This window comes from Carcharodon carcharias, chromosome 6, assembly GCF_017639515.1.
Source record: "Carcharodon carcharias isolate sCarCar2 chromosome 6, sCarCar2.pri, whole genome shotgun sequence".
In the NCBI taxonomy this organism is placed as follows: Eukaryota; Metazoa; Chordata; class Chondrichthyes; order Lamniformes; family Lamnidae; genus Carcharodon; species Carcharodon carcharias.
In genome coordinates, this window is record NC_054472.1 from 3,430,206 (window position 1) to 3,447,162 (window position 16,957).

At 44.7% G+C, this 16,957-nt stretch overlaps 1 long non-coding RNA gene across 1 annotated transcript in view; it reads right to left on the minus strand.

The window, feature by feature from the left end:
• Positions 1-1,200: 1,200 nt before the first annotated feature.
• LOC121278671 overlaps positions 1,201-16,957 on the minus strand; it is a 43,067-nt gene continuing 27,310 nt past the window's right edge. The window contains exon 3 of the long non-coding RNA XR_005943257.1: positions 1,201-1,324. This is a non-coding gene — a long non-coding RNA (uncharacterized LOC121278671). The remainder of the gene's footprint in view (positions 1,325-16,957) is intronic.

Genomic DNA, 16,957 nt, shown 5'->3' on the forward strand with positions numbered 1-16,957 from the left:
TATTCTGATCACTGTTCACAATACTTGCAAATTTTGTGCATCAGCAAATTTTGAAATTGTGCCATGTACACCCAAATAAAAGTCAAAATCATTAACATATTCAAGAAAAGCAGTCTTAGTACCAATCCCTGGGAAACCCTGCTGTAGACCGTCCTTCAGTCCAAAGCAAGCCCTTCCCACTACGCTCTGCATCCTGTCACTCAGCCAGTTTCATATCCATGCTGCCACTCTTTTATTCCATGACTTTCAACTTTGTTGGCAAGACTATTATGTGGCACTTTATCAAATGCCTTTTTGAAATTCATGTACACCACATCAACTACATTACCCTCATCAGCCCTCTTTGTTAACTGAACAAAAAACTCAATCAAGTTAGTTAAACACAATTTGCCTTTAACAAATCCATGCAGGCTTTCTTTAATTAATTCACACTTGCCAAGTGGCTTTAACTTTGTCCTGGATTATTGTTTCTAAAAGCTTTCCCACCACAGAGGTTAAACTGACTGGTTTGTAATTCCTGGGTTTATCCTTAAACTCTTTCTTGAACAAAGGTGCAACATTTGCTCTTCTCCAAGTCTCTGGCACCATCCCAACATCTCAGGAGGATTAGAAGATTATAGCCCTGACTCCACTATTTTCTCCTTTCCTTCTCCCAGCATCCTTGGGTGCATCCTATCTGGTCCTGGTGACTGACAATAAGTACAGATAGCCTTTGTAATATCTTCACCTTAACCATTTTTAGCCCATTCAGCATTTCAACCACCTCCACTATGACTGGAGCAGCATCATTTTTCTTGGAAAAACCAGTTGCAAAGTACTCGGGTAGTACCTTTCTGCCTCCATGCATAAATCCATTTTTTGGTTCCTAATCAGCTCCATCCCTCCTCCCACTACCCTTTAATTATTTATATGCCTATAGGTGACATTAGGGTTCCTTTTTGAAAATAATTTAAGAATAACGTTCACAAAGAAAAAGTTGGCAGAATTATTTAACTGGTTTGTGCAGTGCACTCAGCACAATAGGATGACAATAATATGCTTTGATGTTACAGGCAGTGACAGACATTGACAAAATATTTCCTGATTATGATGTCATGTATTTTGCAGGCTGCCTAGCAACAAAATATTTCAGTTCAGAGTTTACTGGAGAGGAGCTTGATCAGTTTAATTTGATGGTTTGAAAATGCAGGTTCACATTACATTGTCATTGAACTGTGCCATCTTGGGATCTCAGTCACAAGAAGCTTGGTGTAGGGTTGGAGAAGATCGAGATGTGATGAGCTTTCACTCCATCGGTGATGACTGCCAGATCCCTCAGCACAGGCTGCTTTGGAAACATTGACCAGACAATTACAAATCCAGGATTTTCTTTTGAGAGGTTTCAGGTTTGTGTAGCTGACCCACTGTTTAATGCTTCTCAGAGAACAATGGTAAATGTTTGGTGAGATAGTTGATGCATTGGTTTTAATTTTCCAAAACTCCTTAGATTTGGGGAAGGTCCCATTAGATTGGAAGGTAGTAAATGTAACTCCATTATTCATAAAGGGAGGGAGACAGAAAGCTTTAAGCCAGTTAGCTTAACATCTGTCATAGGGAAAATGTTAGAAGTTATTATTAAAGAAGTTATAGCAGGGCAGTTGGATAAGCTCAAGGTCATCAGGCAGAGGCAAAATGGTTTTGTGAAAAGGAAATCGTGTTTAACCAATTTACTGGAGTTCTTTGAGGAGGTAACATGTGCTGTGGATAAAGGGGAACCAGTGGATGTACTGTACTTCAGAAGGCATTTGATAAGGTGCCACATCAAAGGTTATTGCAGAAAATAAAAACTCATGGTATGGGGGTAACATTTTGGCATGGAGAGAAGATTAGCTGGCTAACAGGAAGCAGGGAGTAGGCATAAATGGGTCTTTTTCAGGTTGGCAAGATGTAACGAGCGTTGTGCCACAGGGATCAGTGCTGGGACCTCAACTGTTTACAATTTATATAAATGACTTGGATGAAGGGATGGGTTGGTTGCCAAATTTGCTGATGACACATAGATAGAAAACTAAGCTGTGAAGAGGACATAAGGAGGCTACAAAAAGATATAGATAGATTAAGTGAGTAGGCAAAGATCAGGTAAATGGAGTATAATGTGGGAAAATGTGAAATTGTCCATTTTGGCAGGAAGAATACAAGAGAAGCTTATTATCTAAATAGTGAGAGATTGCAGAGCTCTGAGATTCAGAGGAAGCTGGGTGTCCTAGTGCATGAATCACAAAAGGTTGGTTCGTGTGCAGGTACAGGAAGTAATTAGAAAAGCTAATAGAATGTTATCATTTATTGCGAGGGGAATTGAGTACAAAAATAGGGATGATATACTTCAGTTATACTGGGCACTAGTGAGACCACATTTGAAGTACCGTGTACAGTATTGGTCACCTTATTTAAGGAAGGATGTAAATGATTTGGAAAGAGTTCATAGAAGGTTTACTGAACTAATACCTGGAATTGGAGAAAAGGTTGGACAGACTAGGCTTGTATCCACTGGAGGTTAGAAAAATCAAATGCGACTTGATTGAAACATTTAAGATCCTGAGGGGTCTTGACAGGATGGACATGGAGAGATTGTTTCCTCTTGTGGGAGAATCTAGAACTAGGGGTCACTGTTTGAAAATAAGCAGTCACCCATTTAAAACAGAGATGAGGTGAAATTTTTTTCACTCAGAGGGTCATGACTCTTTGGAACTCTCTTCCTGGAAAGGCGGTGCAAGCAGAGTCTTTGAAAATTTTTAAGGCAGAGGTGGATAGATTCTTGGTAAGCAAGGGGGTGATAGGTTATTGGGGATAGGTGGGATGCAGATTTCAGGTTACTATTAGATCAGCCATGATTGTATTAAATGGCGGAGCAGGCTCGAGAGGCTGAATGGTCCACGCCTGCTCCTTGTTTGTATGTTCGTATACGGTTAATCTTTAGCTGAGGATCAGCACCCGGAAGCTGTTGTGGAAAATTTTAATCTTTTGCTAACCATTGTCCAAAATATTACCAGCAGTACAAGTGTTAAATTATGACGCAAGATTGTATCTAATCCTAGCTTGTATTCCCTGGAACATGGAAAGTTAAGTGGTGATTTGATTGAGGTTTTTAGGATTTTGAAAGGAATTAAAAGGGTAGATCAGGGGAATCTTTTTTTCCACTGGTAGGGCTGTCTTGGAACATAACCTTAAAATCAGAACCGGGCTGTTCTGGTATGAAGTTAGAAAACACTTCTTCCTGCAAAAGTGCGGAACTCTCTCCCAAAGAAAGCTAGCTCAATTAATCATTTTAAATCTGCGACTGATAGATTTTTAAGCCAGCCAAGGGTACCATGGAGACAAGGCAGGGAAATTCAGTTAGGGTACCAAATAGCCATGATCTAATTGAATTGCACAGCAGACTTGAAGGGCTGTATGGCCTCCTCCTGTTCCCATGTTCCTTTCTATATTCTTATGTTTTGGTCCATGTAGTGAAATGCATCACAGCCACAAGAATGACTTCAGGTTCCCTTATATTAATCTTTTCCCTCCTCTCCTGAAAACATTGGATCAGCTGTGGTATAGTTCATGAGGTACCAGCAACATTCACCTCTGAACATTGACGGTAGATACTGGAAATCTATCTCACCGTATAGAGCAACACATCCAGGCTTTTGACAGTCCACCCTCAACATCTACCCACATGCATTTTCCAGCAGGAATGGCTGGATAACAATCAGCAATGGAAACCCTTGCTGATTTTTGCACTTATAATTCAGTGGAGAGCAGAGAATTATGCAGCTCACTTCAAGCTGGAACTTGCTGCAAAATCTGACTGAGTACAGTCCACTCATACACTGAGCCATCTGGAGAGAGGCAAACACAAGTATACAAAATTAACAGACAGGAAAAGGCCAGTTGGTTCATCAAGCCTGTCTCATACCAGGGTGTTTGGAGCATCACAATGAAGTCTCACTTTGAAGGCTTAAATCACCTGGTGGCAGAGCACATCAATATAACAGTGCCACACACCAAGGTGCCACACTTGGAACCCTACTTGATGATGAGTTAGTTCTCTATCTCATCCAGGTTACCAATGTAGGAGTGTCAAGTATAGGCACTGATTAAACATGGAATTGCTAGATAAAAAGAGACCAAGGTGCATGTAGTTCACTGTCTACCATCCTGGACATTGCATGACACAGCAATAGCGTGATTGTACACGCAGTTTCACAGCACTCTTTCATCCGGATGGATCTGGGGACATACATAGTCCTTTCTAGAATAGAGGAACTTGCTCAGCACAGGTGAAAGAAATCAAGCAGAATTTCAAAGCAATGAAAAAAAGCAGCTACTTTATCCATAGAAGCTTCAATCGGGCTATCTCAGCACCCTTCCTTTCCTGATGTTGGTTAACATTAGTTAAAAATTACTCTTGTATACTAACAAATACCAGCATCTTATCAGCTAGTGGTCCCTAAATTAGATGTTATCTTCCTACAACCTTGATAGTTTCTGCGTGAAAAATGAGAGAGAGTCTGTAATACTGTCTGCAGGGACCAGGCAGCTAGCTCATTAAAGTTTAGGAATGTTATATTAACCTTATTTAGCTAGAAACAATCGGTATGATTTTCATCCCCTCCTCAGTGAAACTGTGAGCCCAAGATTTACTGTCCTCCCACTGATGTACAGGTCTCTGCCAATTTCGATGAGGTCCTTAAAATGGACTGCCCAAGAGATGCCAGAAAACAGGCAGGAACCTCACTGGAGCATGCAAATCAGGATTCCTCAGATGTCAATAAGATCCTGATGCAATTGTGGAGCACGAGTGGATGGACCACGTGCTTTGCCCATTGATAATTGGCAATGAGCAGCTTAATCAGCGGGTGCTTAAAAGGACTGTTCAGCACCAAATATGACCTGTTACATTAAGAGGATTTCTAGACTGTTCAAAGAAAGCAGAAAAAATGTTTTTTTTAAATAATTTTTGTTGACTCCTTGCTGTCCTCCCCCAGTATCCAGCACTCCATGGCCAACAACTTAGCTGCACTGGCTGAGTTCCATGGTAGATCTCCCAGATATCCTGCTTCTTCCAACCAGCAAGCTGCTCCAAAAACATACAGAGTTCAACAACAAAATGTAGATGTGGTTCAACCATGAAAGTAGTTGAGCACTTCCTTTTGGCAGGTGGGATAATCACCTTGCACTTCTCTCACATGATGACACCCAGCACTACCTCTTTGTTGTCTCTGTGTTGTCAGACTGATTATTTGTTATACACTCTTGGATGAGTCAGTTAAACATTGGGAAGATCAAAACCATTGTCTTCAGCCATTGCTACAAATTCAATATCCTCACCTCTGATTCTATCCCCTCTCTGGCCAAACCAGACAGATTGCTGGGGTGACATGGGCAGAAAGCCAATGTAAGTAGATCTTGGGAAGGGGTGCAATGAGGGGGTGGGTGTGGCACTGAGTGCAACCTCTGTAATCCCAAGGATTGCAGTCCAGCGCTACAAAAACACTAATGATCAACAGAACTAGCATCCTCCTCTTTTCACTTTAGTACTATGCAACACCCTTCTTAAATGGAATGACAAATCATCATGTACAGTCTAATTCTTCCACCTGGAACATGCCTCACATGCTTTTCTTGAATGTGCCCCTTTTCAACTCCAACCTCTCAGGACAAAGGGTCTTTCCAGCATGTATCCTCTCTATTATACCAGCTGTCTGCTGACACCTCAGAGATATTCTCAAATCTTTACCTTCTCCTTGTGTTAATCTTATTCTAGGAGAAACCAGCACATAATGCAAGAGAAGCAGATCATCAGCAAGACGTACCTTTATCATCACCTGCTGAGGAGGCACTCTTCTTTAGTTGTTGGCTATGATGAGGTCAGTCAGTCTGTGCCAGGTGGAGGTGAGTGTGAGGAGTATGTTTTCCTATTAACTGATTGATGTGTTCCCCTGGCAATGGGGGACAGTCTCCTCCAAGTCAGGAACCACTTGATGTTGGGCTGCTGGTTCCTCAGCCTTGACCGCTAGCATAAATTGGGTCTTTCTCCTTCAGGGATTGTATTTCCAGTCCTTTCTGAATGTGAAAGTTGTGTAGGGCACAGCAAGCAACCACAATGCCCATTCAGCATTGTACTGCAGTTTCCTTCTTGATCTATCAAGGCACCCAAATCTTCCATTCAGGATCTCAGAAACCTCTCTGATTGGTGAATGGGCCTCATTATAGTAATCTTCAGTTGACCAGTATGCCACTCAAAGTCACGAGCTATGGTAACTAGGGGGTGTGTTATCACTCAGAATCCATGCTGACATTTGTCTTTTCCTGGATAGAGCTGGGAGGTTGCAAACACATATGACGATCTCTTAAAGTTATTTGCAACACCTCGCTGAAAATTTGTCATTAACATAAAGGATTCACTGCTCTTTCTTAGTGAGTGAGTGGAATCTCCTACTCCACTGTTCAGGAAATTCCGTGTATCTCAAGCATGAGTCTGCAGTGCTGTGTAGGTGACATTATTGTCCCATGAATTTTGGGGAAACCAGCAGGGTGTTGAACTGAATGGTACTATTATACTGCTGCCTTAAGTCAGACCAAAATGGATTAACTTGACCTAGTGAATGCAGGACTGGATGGAGCCCTGGGTTATATTGCAAAAGTATGTATTTGCAGCCCGGAATAGAGATAAAGCCATAAAGGTGAAGAGGTGTATTAATTTTGAAAGCTGCTGGGCATGCTATTAGATCATCTAACCTGGGCTGCATCTGAAATATCAGTTTTATACTGGTGGATTAGCAAAAGAGAATGCTCATAATAATATCATAAGGACACAAGAAATAGGAGCAGGAGTAGGCTATCCTGCCCTGTCATTTAATAAAATCATGCTTGATCTGACTGTGGTCCTAACTCCACTTCCCTGCCAGTCCCTCACCCTTGACTCCTTTGCTGTTAAAAATTTGTCTAACTCAGCCTTGGATATATTCTATGACCCAGCCTCCACTGCTCTCTGGGGAAGACAATTTGAAAGATTAACAACCCTCTGAGAGAAGAAATTCCTCATCTCCATCTTAAGTGGGAGACCCCTTATTTTTTAAACTGTGCCCCCAAGTTCTAGATTCCGCCATTCTCTCAGCGTCTATCATTAAGCCCCCTCAGAACCTTAAACTGTATATAATCATTTTAAAGTTGAATTTTTGAGACACATTTTTTTGGGCAAAAAGTTAAGTTGGCAATTTTTACAAGAGTAATGTTTTCAAGGGGCTTGCTTTCAACTAAAACACACGACTGACACACTTAACATGGTTCTCAAAAGGATCCAAAGGTAATGGGGAACAAAGTGCCCACACCAGCCATTTACTGTCTTTCTTTCTCTTTGCTTTTATTAAGGAGTTTTGTCACTGATGGCAAACGTTCCTGTTCTACATTATGACTTTTCTCATCACACAGTAACAGTTGATGTTTGGCTCGTAACTCCTCTAGTTGCATCTGTACATCTGTCACCTTGGCAGTCATCTCTTCTTGTCAAGGCTGAAAAATTTCTTAATTTTTTTTGTCGTCTTTTGTAAATAGTTATCCTAACATGGCTCTCAAAAGAATCCATAAGGTATGGAGGAAGTGGTGAAGTGGTGCCCTCGCCAGCCATTTATTAGCTCCCTGTTATGACATGGCAGGTGATGTGTGACAGGTGGATCAAATCCACCAGGGAAACTTGATCACACGGTCACAACAGTTTTGCAATTTGTATTTTATTTTGAGATGTGTGCCCTGAATTCAGTAGTAATAAGACTACCATGGCTTCAGATGTTTTTAGAAAACTAAATTAAACATTTGTTAACAAAAATAAAGATTTCAGGCACATACATAAGTCTACAAATTACTATTATAATAACTCCTAAAAACCCATAATTAATCTGACTCCCAGTTACACCCCCGTTATGGCAAAAATAAAAATAGATTTAAACAGACTCAGGCAAAGCACACAGTACTCTGGACGGTGAGTTTCAAATTGAGTTTTCTCAGCTTTGGTTCCTGTAGACAGCAACTTGATGCATAGAGGCTGGAGGCTTTTTACAATTATTTTAGATCTTAGAATTCCTTCTCATCCTATACATTCTTTATACATGTTTCTCCCATTTTAATGCAAATTCCATTGTTCCAATATGTTTTTGGAACTTTACCTTTCTCATAATATAAATTTTTTCATAGTATTAATTTTATCAGTAAGATTTGGGAAAAATAAACACACTGGCTTCTGGCTAGGTGTAACATCTTACCGTCTCTTTGAAATTCAAACTAACTTGATTTATCTAAAAATACAAACGTTCCTTACACCTCACATTCTAAAACTTCAGCCATGTTTACATATTTGGTATTTCAAACCTAGCTTCCCTTTTGATAACTCAAAGCCTCTCGACCAGCTGTATCCAATTCAATTAAATCCCGCCCCCCCCCCACACACACACATGCACACAGAGAAACTAATCGAAACCCCACTATTGACCCACTTTTATAATAAATCATAATAATATTATGCAAATTATTATATTTCATGACACTCCCTCCCTCTGTTTTTATTATGGACCCTCCCCCAACCACCACCACCCTCCCCAACAACCCAGGAGAGAAGGCGGCAGCAGCGGCTGGGCCTGCAGTTTCAATACTGGTCAGGGGTCACAGGAAAGGAAAGGGAGGGCCACGCCATTGAAAAATTTCACGCTGATGGCTCCCAGCCGTTGACTTAAGCCTTGGTGCTGGGGGACTGTGCTGAGCCAGCATTCGCAAGTACTGTTTTAATGAATAATGAATTGAGCTATTTGAAAAATTAAGGATTTTTTGGCCAAAAGTTGGGGGTTTACTTTTACATGAAATCGACTATTACTCGAGTATATACCGTGTGTTTCAACAAGATCATCTTTCATTCTTCGAGGACGGGATATTCCCCTCAATGGTCAGGCACAGCGGGCAGGCCTGGGAATGGCTGTGAACGGACCATCGCCCGTCATTGGGCTCCGACCACAATGTCACACTGGTGGGCCAATTGTGGCTTGCCCAGCGTGAAACGCGGCTCTGCACTGGCCAGGAAGGGACTGGCGGGGGCGGGGTGGGGGGGGGGGGGCTGGGGGGCGGGGAGAGTTGGTGAGTTAGTGAGGTGGGGGCGGGGGGGTGGGGAGGTGCTGAGGTGGTGGTGGGCGGTGGGGGTGAGGCAGGGCCCTGTCGGCCACCGGGCCCGATGGTGACCCAGCAGTCAGTTTAAGAGCAGCCCAGGCAGCCCCTGGAAGGCTGCCATGGAGGACATCCCCTGAAACTTTGCGATGGACCCGAGTGCGGCTGGACATGGCAGGTCGGGTGGGCACTCGGGCCTCCGCTTTTCTGTTGAGTGCCTCACACCGTCCTGCTGGAGGAGGGCGCTGCCAGGAGGGACACCCTTGTCCCCAGAAATGGGAGGAGGAGGCCACTACACCTAACCAAGAGGGCATGGGAGGAGGTGACAGCAATGGTGAGCAGCCGTGATATGGTGCAGCGCACATGGGCGCAGTGTTGTAAGCACTTCAAAGTCCTGTTGCATTCAGGAAGGGTGAATACTGTGTTGGTGTGGGGCAGTGTGCAGATGTGTTAGGGTCTGGCCATCCCCCTGTGGAGCTCAGGGGTGTTAGAGTCTGAGCGCCAACTGTTAATCACACCAGAGCTGGCCAAGGGGGTGAGACCTGGCTGCTTGGACTGAAGGCCTTGCTGCTCGAGGGCCATGACTCGGATGTGCCCTATCAGGTGTCCCTCAGCTGGGGTTGGCCAGGCTGCAATGGGGCTGCAGGTACAGAGTGGACTATTCAATGCTCCTCTGTTGTTTCAGGAGAAGACGGCCCACAACAAAATAGAAAGGTCACAGACCAGTGGCGGCGCCGCTAGCCTCCTAATCCTCTCGAGGTATAAGCAAGATGCCCTGGAGCTGGAGAGCCAGCATGCCCCACGTGTAACAGGGAGTGAAGAGGCGGGGGTGCCAGATGAAGGTAAGAGTGCAGTGCACAGATGGGAGACTTTCGCATTGTGCAACCATTCTAGTGTAGTCTCTTCAATTGATGTGAGCCTCGAACCTGGAGTCCCCATTGATCATTGGAAGACGAGGGCACCATGATGCAGATCTCCACCGTCTCACCAGGGTACTTGGCATGCACTGTGACAGTGTGATTATTTTAACTAATGACATGTCCTTATTCTTTCTTTTAGGTTCACCAGCAGGCGTTCGCTCTCCGGACCCTGAGAGTGCTCAGGACGCTGGCAATCAGAGGACTGCTAGGGACCAGGATGATGCTCAGTCGAAGGCTGATAATGGGCCTCTGGAGTCATCCATTAGGCGGCAGATGCTGGATGTCCAGTGAGATGTGCGGGAGGACCTGGCAGAGATCCATGAGGGTATGTGTGCTGTGGTCTCTGTTGTGGAGGAGTCCATGCGGAGCATGAGCACTGTGTTGACTGTCATGGTCGAGCACACTGCCTCCTCCACTAAGACAGTGGCAACACTCATGGAGAGGCAGCTCCAAGGACAAAATTAGGGGTCCTTGGGGTTGCGCTTGGGCCTGCAAGCCCTCACACAAGCACTGGCCTCAGGTGGTCAGTGTCAGTGTGGGAGGTCAATGAACCACCCAGTATCCCAGCTAGGTGCCTGTCCATCATTGGTGGGCAGGGAGGTCCAGATTGACCTCACGTTGACACATGAGCTGCCTATCACCTCTGCGGCTCCCCTCAGGGCGCTCTGGATGATGGCAGCAGCTCCTCCATCCCTCCACCAATGACCGTGGCATCTGATGAGGCTGCAGTGACTGGGGAGGTGCCAGCCATGGGACTGGCCAGAGCGGGGCCAGCACAGACTCCAGTGGCCAGAGGACAACCGTCAAGGCCAACAAGACAGCAGGGTCAGCAGGCTGTCTCCAATGCCATTGCCAGCGAGAGGGGCACACTGAAACGTAGCACTTGCAAATGTAAGTTAAAGGCACCCTGAGAACAAGAGGGACAGTTCACGGGGGATTTTATGTTCACCTATGTTTACTTTATCTATCCTGGTCTGGGAGTGAAGACCAGAGAAGTTGATGTAAATAGTTTGGAATTGTCAAAATAAGATAAACCTTGCTTTAGTCGCCATGACCTGAGTATGCTTCACCTTTTTATTTTATCGGTGCAGGGTACGCCAGTGTGTAATGTCAGACACAAGTGGCTCTGAACTTTATTGCACAGACACTGAGTGTTCTTTGTGTTCAAATAAAAAGATTCTTTCAGACATCTGGGATGGAGGTGGCAGCCCTGACATGCAGTAGAAGCTGATCTTTGGCAGCCTAGTTGAAGGAGCCTAGCTGGATCAAGGAGTCCCTGGTGTCCCTGCCTCCCTGGAGGTTACTGAGGTCTGCCTCCACATCCTCAGCGTGTTCCTCACCATGCTCCTCTTCTGAATCACTACTAGATTTATCATCTGTGGCCTGTGGAGCTGCGCCAAGATCCTCTTCCTCCTGTGGGTCCCCCCTTCCCAGTGCCCGATTGTGGAGAGCGCAGCATGAAATCACCATCAGTGACAGCCACTCTGGGGGGTATTGTAGTGCACCCCCTGAACAGTCAAGGCATCAGAAGTGCACCTTGAGAAGACCTATATTCCTCTCTACCACCACCCTTGTGGAGGCATGACTCGTATTGTAACACTTCTCTGCCTCTGTCCTTGGGTGGTGGAGAAGCGTCATGACCCACCACTTCAACGGATAGCCCTTGTCATCCAGCAGCCACCATCCAGTCGGGCTAGAGGACTGAAGAGCCTCAGCACCTGGGAGTGTCTCAGGACGTATGCGTCATGGGAACTGCCTGGTTACCTCGCACAGACGCAGAATCAGCATCCTGTGGTCACACACTATCTGCACGTTCATGGAGTGGAATCCCTTATCCCTTCCTGTTGACAAAGGCACCCAACTGACCCACTGGCGCCTTGATAGCTACATGTGTGCAGTCGATTGCACCCTGGATGTGGGGGAACCCAGTGATCGCAGCAAAGCCTCTGGCTCACTCAGCTTGGCTGGTCTTGTCCATATAGTAAAGAATAAAGGTCAGTACCCACCTGAATAAAGCATCTGTCACCTACTTGCTGCAACTATGGACAGCTGATTGGGAGACTCCACACAGATCCCCCACTGACCCCTGAAAAGAGCTGGAGGCACAGAAGTTGAGGGTCACTGTGACCTTCCGAGCCACTGGCATGGGGTGTCCATCCACACAGTTGGAGGTGATCTCAGGCCCAATCATCTAGCAAATGGAGGTCACGCTCTCCCTTGAGAGGCGGAGCCTCTTTTGGCATCGCACCTCGGACATATTGAGGTAGCTGCATCACTTCCTGTAAACCCTGGCAGCAGGATAGTGGCGTCTTCTGTGACCCCAACGCCTTGGACAACCTGTTGACCCTGTGCCCCTTGTGCCTGCGCCTCTCCTCCCACAGGTCCCTCCCCTGGAAGCTGCACAGGGACAGCTGGCCTTGTCTCCCTTCTGCCCCTCTCTTCCTCCCCAGAGGAGGTGTCTCCAGCGGAGACCACAATCCCCATTACCAGAGTAAGGGAAGGCTGTCTGATATCTGGAAAGGTCCACATGGTCTGAATCCTCCGAGGGCTTTGCAGACAGCAAGGAGTCCTGAAATGAAGCCTGGAAATGCTAAGAATGAAGCCCCAAACAGAGATGTACCACCAGGGGCCAAGTACCAATAAGCAACCAGCAGCAAATTATCTCCAAAACTCCTCACTACTCATACTGGCAATGCTGCTGACCCTTTTTACCCCACCCTTGGGTGAACTTTTTTGAAAATGTCGGCTGGCTGCCTGCCCATTTTGCTCATGCGACGAGCTGGAAATCACATCTCTTCCTACACCTGACCTTTCAGCATCATTCATATTTCAAACCAATGGTTGCAGGAATTAGACACCACAAAGAATTATTGTCCCCTCTAGCATCCCCACAACCACGTACAACTGCCAAATCTATTCATTGCCTCAGGAAACTGCCCATCATGTCGATCCACTTAGCATGCTATGCAATCGCAGATAATTAATAAGTCATTCTACCAACAGATTGATACCAATGACATTGAATGGAATAAACAGAAACCAAGCTTCAGGTGCATATTAATGCTTTTAGCCTCTCAGACTGTAATGTATATTCAATCAACATTAGTATATTAGTCTGCCTTTGTTTGAATGAAACTAAGCCTTAGGTAAGCATTAATACCTTTGTCCGTAATGTATATTGCTGGCTGCTTGAATGATTTATTATTCACTCAGCCCTAAAGGGCTTTTTAAATACTTTAAAGTAAATTGAAGATCAAATAGCAATACCGTAATGGTGCTTAGAAACTCTTAGAAAGGTAAAGTTTACCCAGAGTAAAGCCAGGTACAAGTGCTGAAACTGGAGGAGAAGCTCTTTCCTATGGTCAAAATAATAAGATGGTATTTACTTGTCTTCTCTCAACCTACCCTCTTCTTTCCTGCTCTGATATTGAACTGTTAGCTGTAACTCAGCTGGTTGCACTCTCACCTCTGAGCCAAAAGGTTGTGGGTTTGAGTCCACTCCAAAACCCTGGGTTCCAGCAGTACAGCACTACTTCACTAAAGGGTTGCCTAGATTATGTGCTAGAGTTAGGTTAATTGAATCATGTTAGATAAGATCTCAAGGCCATTTAGGGATGTGCAATAAATGCTGACCTTGCCAGCAATGCCCACATTCCAAGAACAAATCAAAAAATAATTAAGTGGAATCACAGAAATTATAACACAGGGAGGCCATTAGGTCCATCATGCCTGTGCCAGTGATAGCACTTCAAATGGACCTGCCTGCTGTCATCACATATCCTAGCTCTTTCCCACAATTTTTCCATAATTTCCATGGACGATGTGCACTGCTCTTTCACAGTTCACTTAGAGGTCATTAGAACCGACACTGATGGGATAAGATTTCTCTCCTTACTGCTGATTGACAGTGATGTACAGAAATGACCTTGGCAGTATCAAATCAGTTAGGAATAGGCCAACTGGACAAGATGGAGTTTAACTGAAGAGCAAAGAAGGAAAAGGAAAAAATAAAAGAGAATTGTTGGAAATACTGTCGGTGAGGCAGCAGATGTGGAGAGAGAAACAGAGTTAACATTATAGATCAGTGACCTTTCATCAGAACAACCACAACAACTTGTATTTATGTAGCATCTTTAACATAACAAAATAGCCTAAGGTGCAACACAGGAGTGTGAGAAACCAAAATTTAATATTGGGCCACATAGGGTCAAAGAATTAGGTTTTAAGGAACATCTTAAAAGAGCAGAGGTGTAGTAAGGTGGGGGGGGGAATTCCAGAGCTTAAGGCATAGAGAGCTGAGGGCACAGCCATCAATAGTGGAGCAACTATAATTGGAGATGCTCATGAAGCCATAATTAAATGAACTCAGAGATCTTGGAGGGTTCTAGGGGCTGAAGGAAATGGTTGAAGTAAGGACACAAGCAACAGAGTTTGGATGACTCAAGTTTACTGGGAACATCACTCACCTTCAGGATGAGGCGCGGAGAGATGGACCTGCGGGAGATACTCATGGAGCTTCCGAGATTCCGGGAGCGCGCTGAGTTTGAAATAAAGTGAACAGTGATGTCACAGGAAATCCATAAGTCGATTGACTTCTGAGTAGCTGCTCTTGGGGAGGGTGTGGAAATGTAAAGTTTGAAATAACCATTAAGTAGCTAAAGTGTGTTAAGGATTGGTCGAATTTACCAGTACTAGTAAGGGTTATCACAGCTGTAGGTTTATTAAGTTAAGACCAAGTGAAATAAGGTTAATATAAGTAAACCAAAGTGAAATAAAGTTAATATAAGTGAGGTAAAGTTAAGGGATGGCAGGACAGCTCAGTCGCATTGAATGCATCTCCTGTAGGATTGGGAAGTCGTGGATGCCACCTGTTATCTACATGACCACATGAGCAGCAAGTGTCACCAGTTGCAGAAACTTGAGCTCCACGTTTCAGAGCTCGAGCAGCGGCTGGAGTCACTGCGGCGCATCCGCGAGGCTGGGAGCTATGTGGTTGCATCGCAGGCTAGGAGCATGGAGGCAGAAAGGGAATGGGTGACCACCAGGCAGTCCAAGAGAACCAGGCAGGTAGTGCAGGAATCCCCTGAGGTCCCGCTTGCTAATCGGTTTTCCATTTTGGATACTGGTGAGGGCTTTGGTTCCTCAGAGGAGTGCAGTCAGAGCCAACTTTGTGGCACCACGGGCAGCTCAGCTGTATGGGAGGCAGAGAAGAGCAATCGTGATAGGGGATTCGTTAGTTAGGGAAACAGACAGACATTTCTGTGGCCATAAACATAATTCCAGGATGGTATGTTGTCTCCCTGGTGCCAGGGTCAAGAATGTTACAGAGCGGCTGCAGGACATTCTTCTTGGGGTGGGTGAACAGTCAGAGGTAGTGGTCCATGTTGGTACCAATGACCTAGGTAGGAAGGGGGAAAAAGATGTTGGAAGCAAATTTCTGGGAGCTAGGAAGGAGATTGAAAAGCGGGACCTCCAATGCAGTAATCCAGTCTCACGTGCTGCTGAGCATAGAAATAGGAGGATTAAGCGATTGAACATGTGGCTGGAGAACTGGTGTAGGAAGGAGGGCATCAGATTTCTGAGGCATTGGGACTGGTTCTGGGGCAGGTGGGACCTGTACAAGATGGATGGGCTGCATCTTAGCAGGTCAGAGACTAACATCCTCGCAGGGAGATTTGCTAGTGCTGTTGTGGAGGGTTTAAACTAGATTGGCAGGGGGATGGGAACCTGAGAGGGAGATCAGATTGGAGGAAAGCAAAGCTGGCAAAAGGAAGTAAGAAAGTAGAAAGCAAAAACAGAAGCAAAAACATTTGCAGCCATCAAATAGGATCAGAATAGAGAATGAAGTTAAAAAAGCAGAATTAAAGGCACTCTATCTGAATGCATGTAACAATCGCAAGAAAGCTGATGATTTGAATGCACAAATTGAGGTAAATGGGTATGATGTAATTGCCATTATGGCAAGATGTGGCTGTAGGGTGACCAAATTGGGAACTGAATATCCAAGGATGTGTGGCATTTAGGAAGGATGGGCAAGAAGGTAAGCGGTGGGGTAACACTCTTAATAAGGGATGACATCAGTACATTGGTAAGAGAGGATCTAGGATTGAAGGGTCAAGATGTAGAGTCAATTTGGGTGGAACTAAGAAAAAGCAAGCCACAGCAAACATTGGTGGGAGTTGTTTATTAGCCACCAAACTGTAGTGGTAATACTGGGCATGGTATAAATCAGGAAATTAGAGCTGCATGTAACATGGATAATACAGTTGTAATGGGCAACTCCAGTTTACACATAGACTGGGTTAACCAAATTGGCACTAATGCTGTGGAGAATGAATTTCTGGAGTGTCCATGAGATGGGTTTCTGGAGCAGTATGTTGAGGAGCCAACTAGGGATTGGGCTGTTTGAACTTAATGTTGTGTAATGAGAAAGGGCTAAATGATAACATTTCTTTGAAGGAGCCTTTGGGAAACAATGACCATAATATGATAGAATTTTGCATTAAGTTTGAATGCGATATAGTTCATTTTGAAACAGGGTCTTAAACATGAAGAATGGAAATTATGAAGGAGTGAGCTGGCTATGGTGGATTGGGAAAATACCCTAAAAGATTTGGCAGTAGGCAGGCAACAGCCAACTTTTAAAGAAATACTACACGGTCTGTAACAGATATACATTCCTCAAAGGCACAAACACCCAAAGTGAGAGGTAAATCAAATATGGTTAAGAAAAGAAGTTAAAGATTGCATTAGATTAAAGGGAGTGGTTTATAAGGTTGCCAGAAAAAGTGGCAAGCCTGAGGATTGGGAACAATTTAGAACCCAGCAATGGAGGACCAAAAAACTGATTAAGAAAGAGAAAAGAG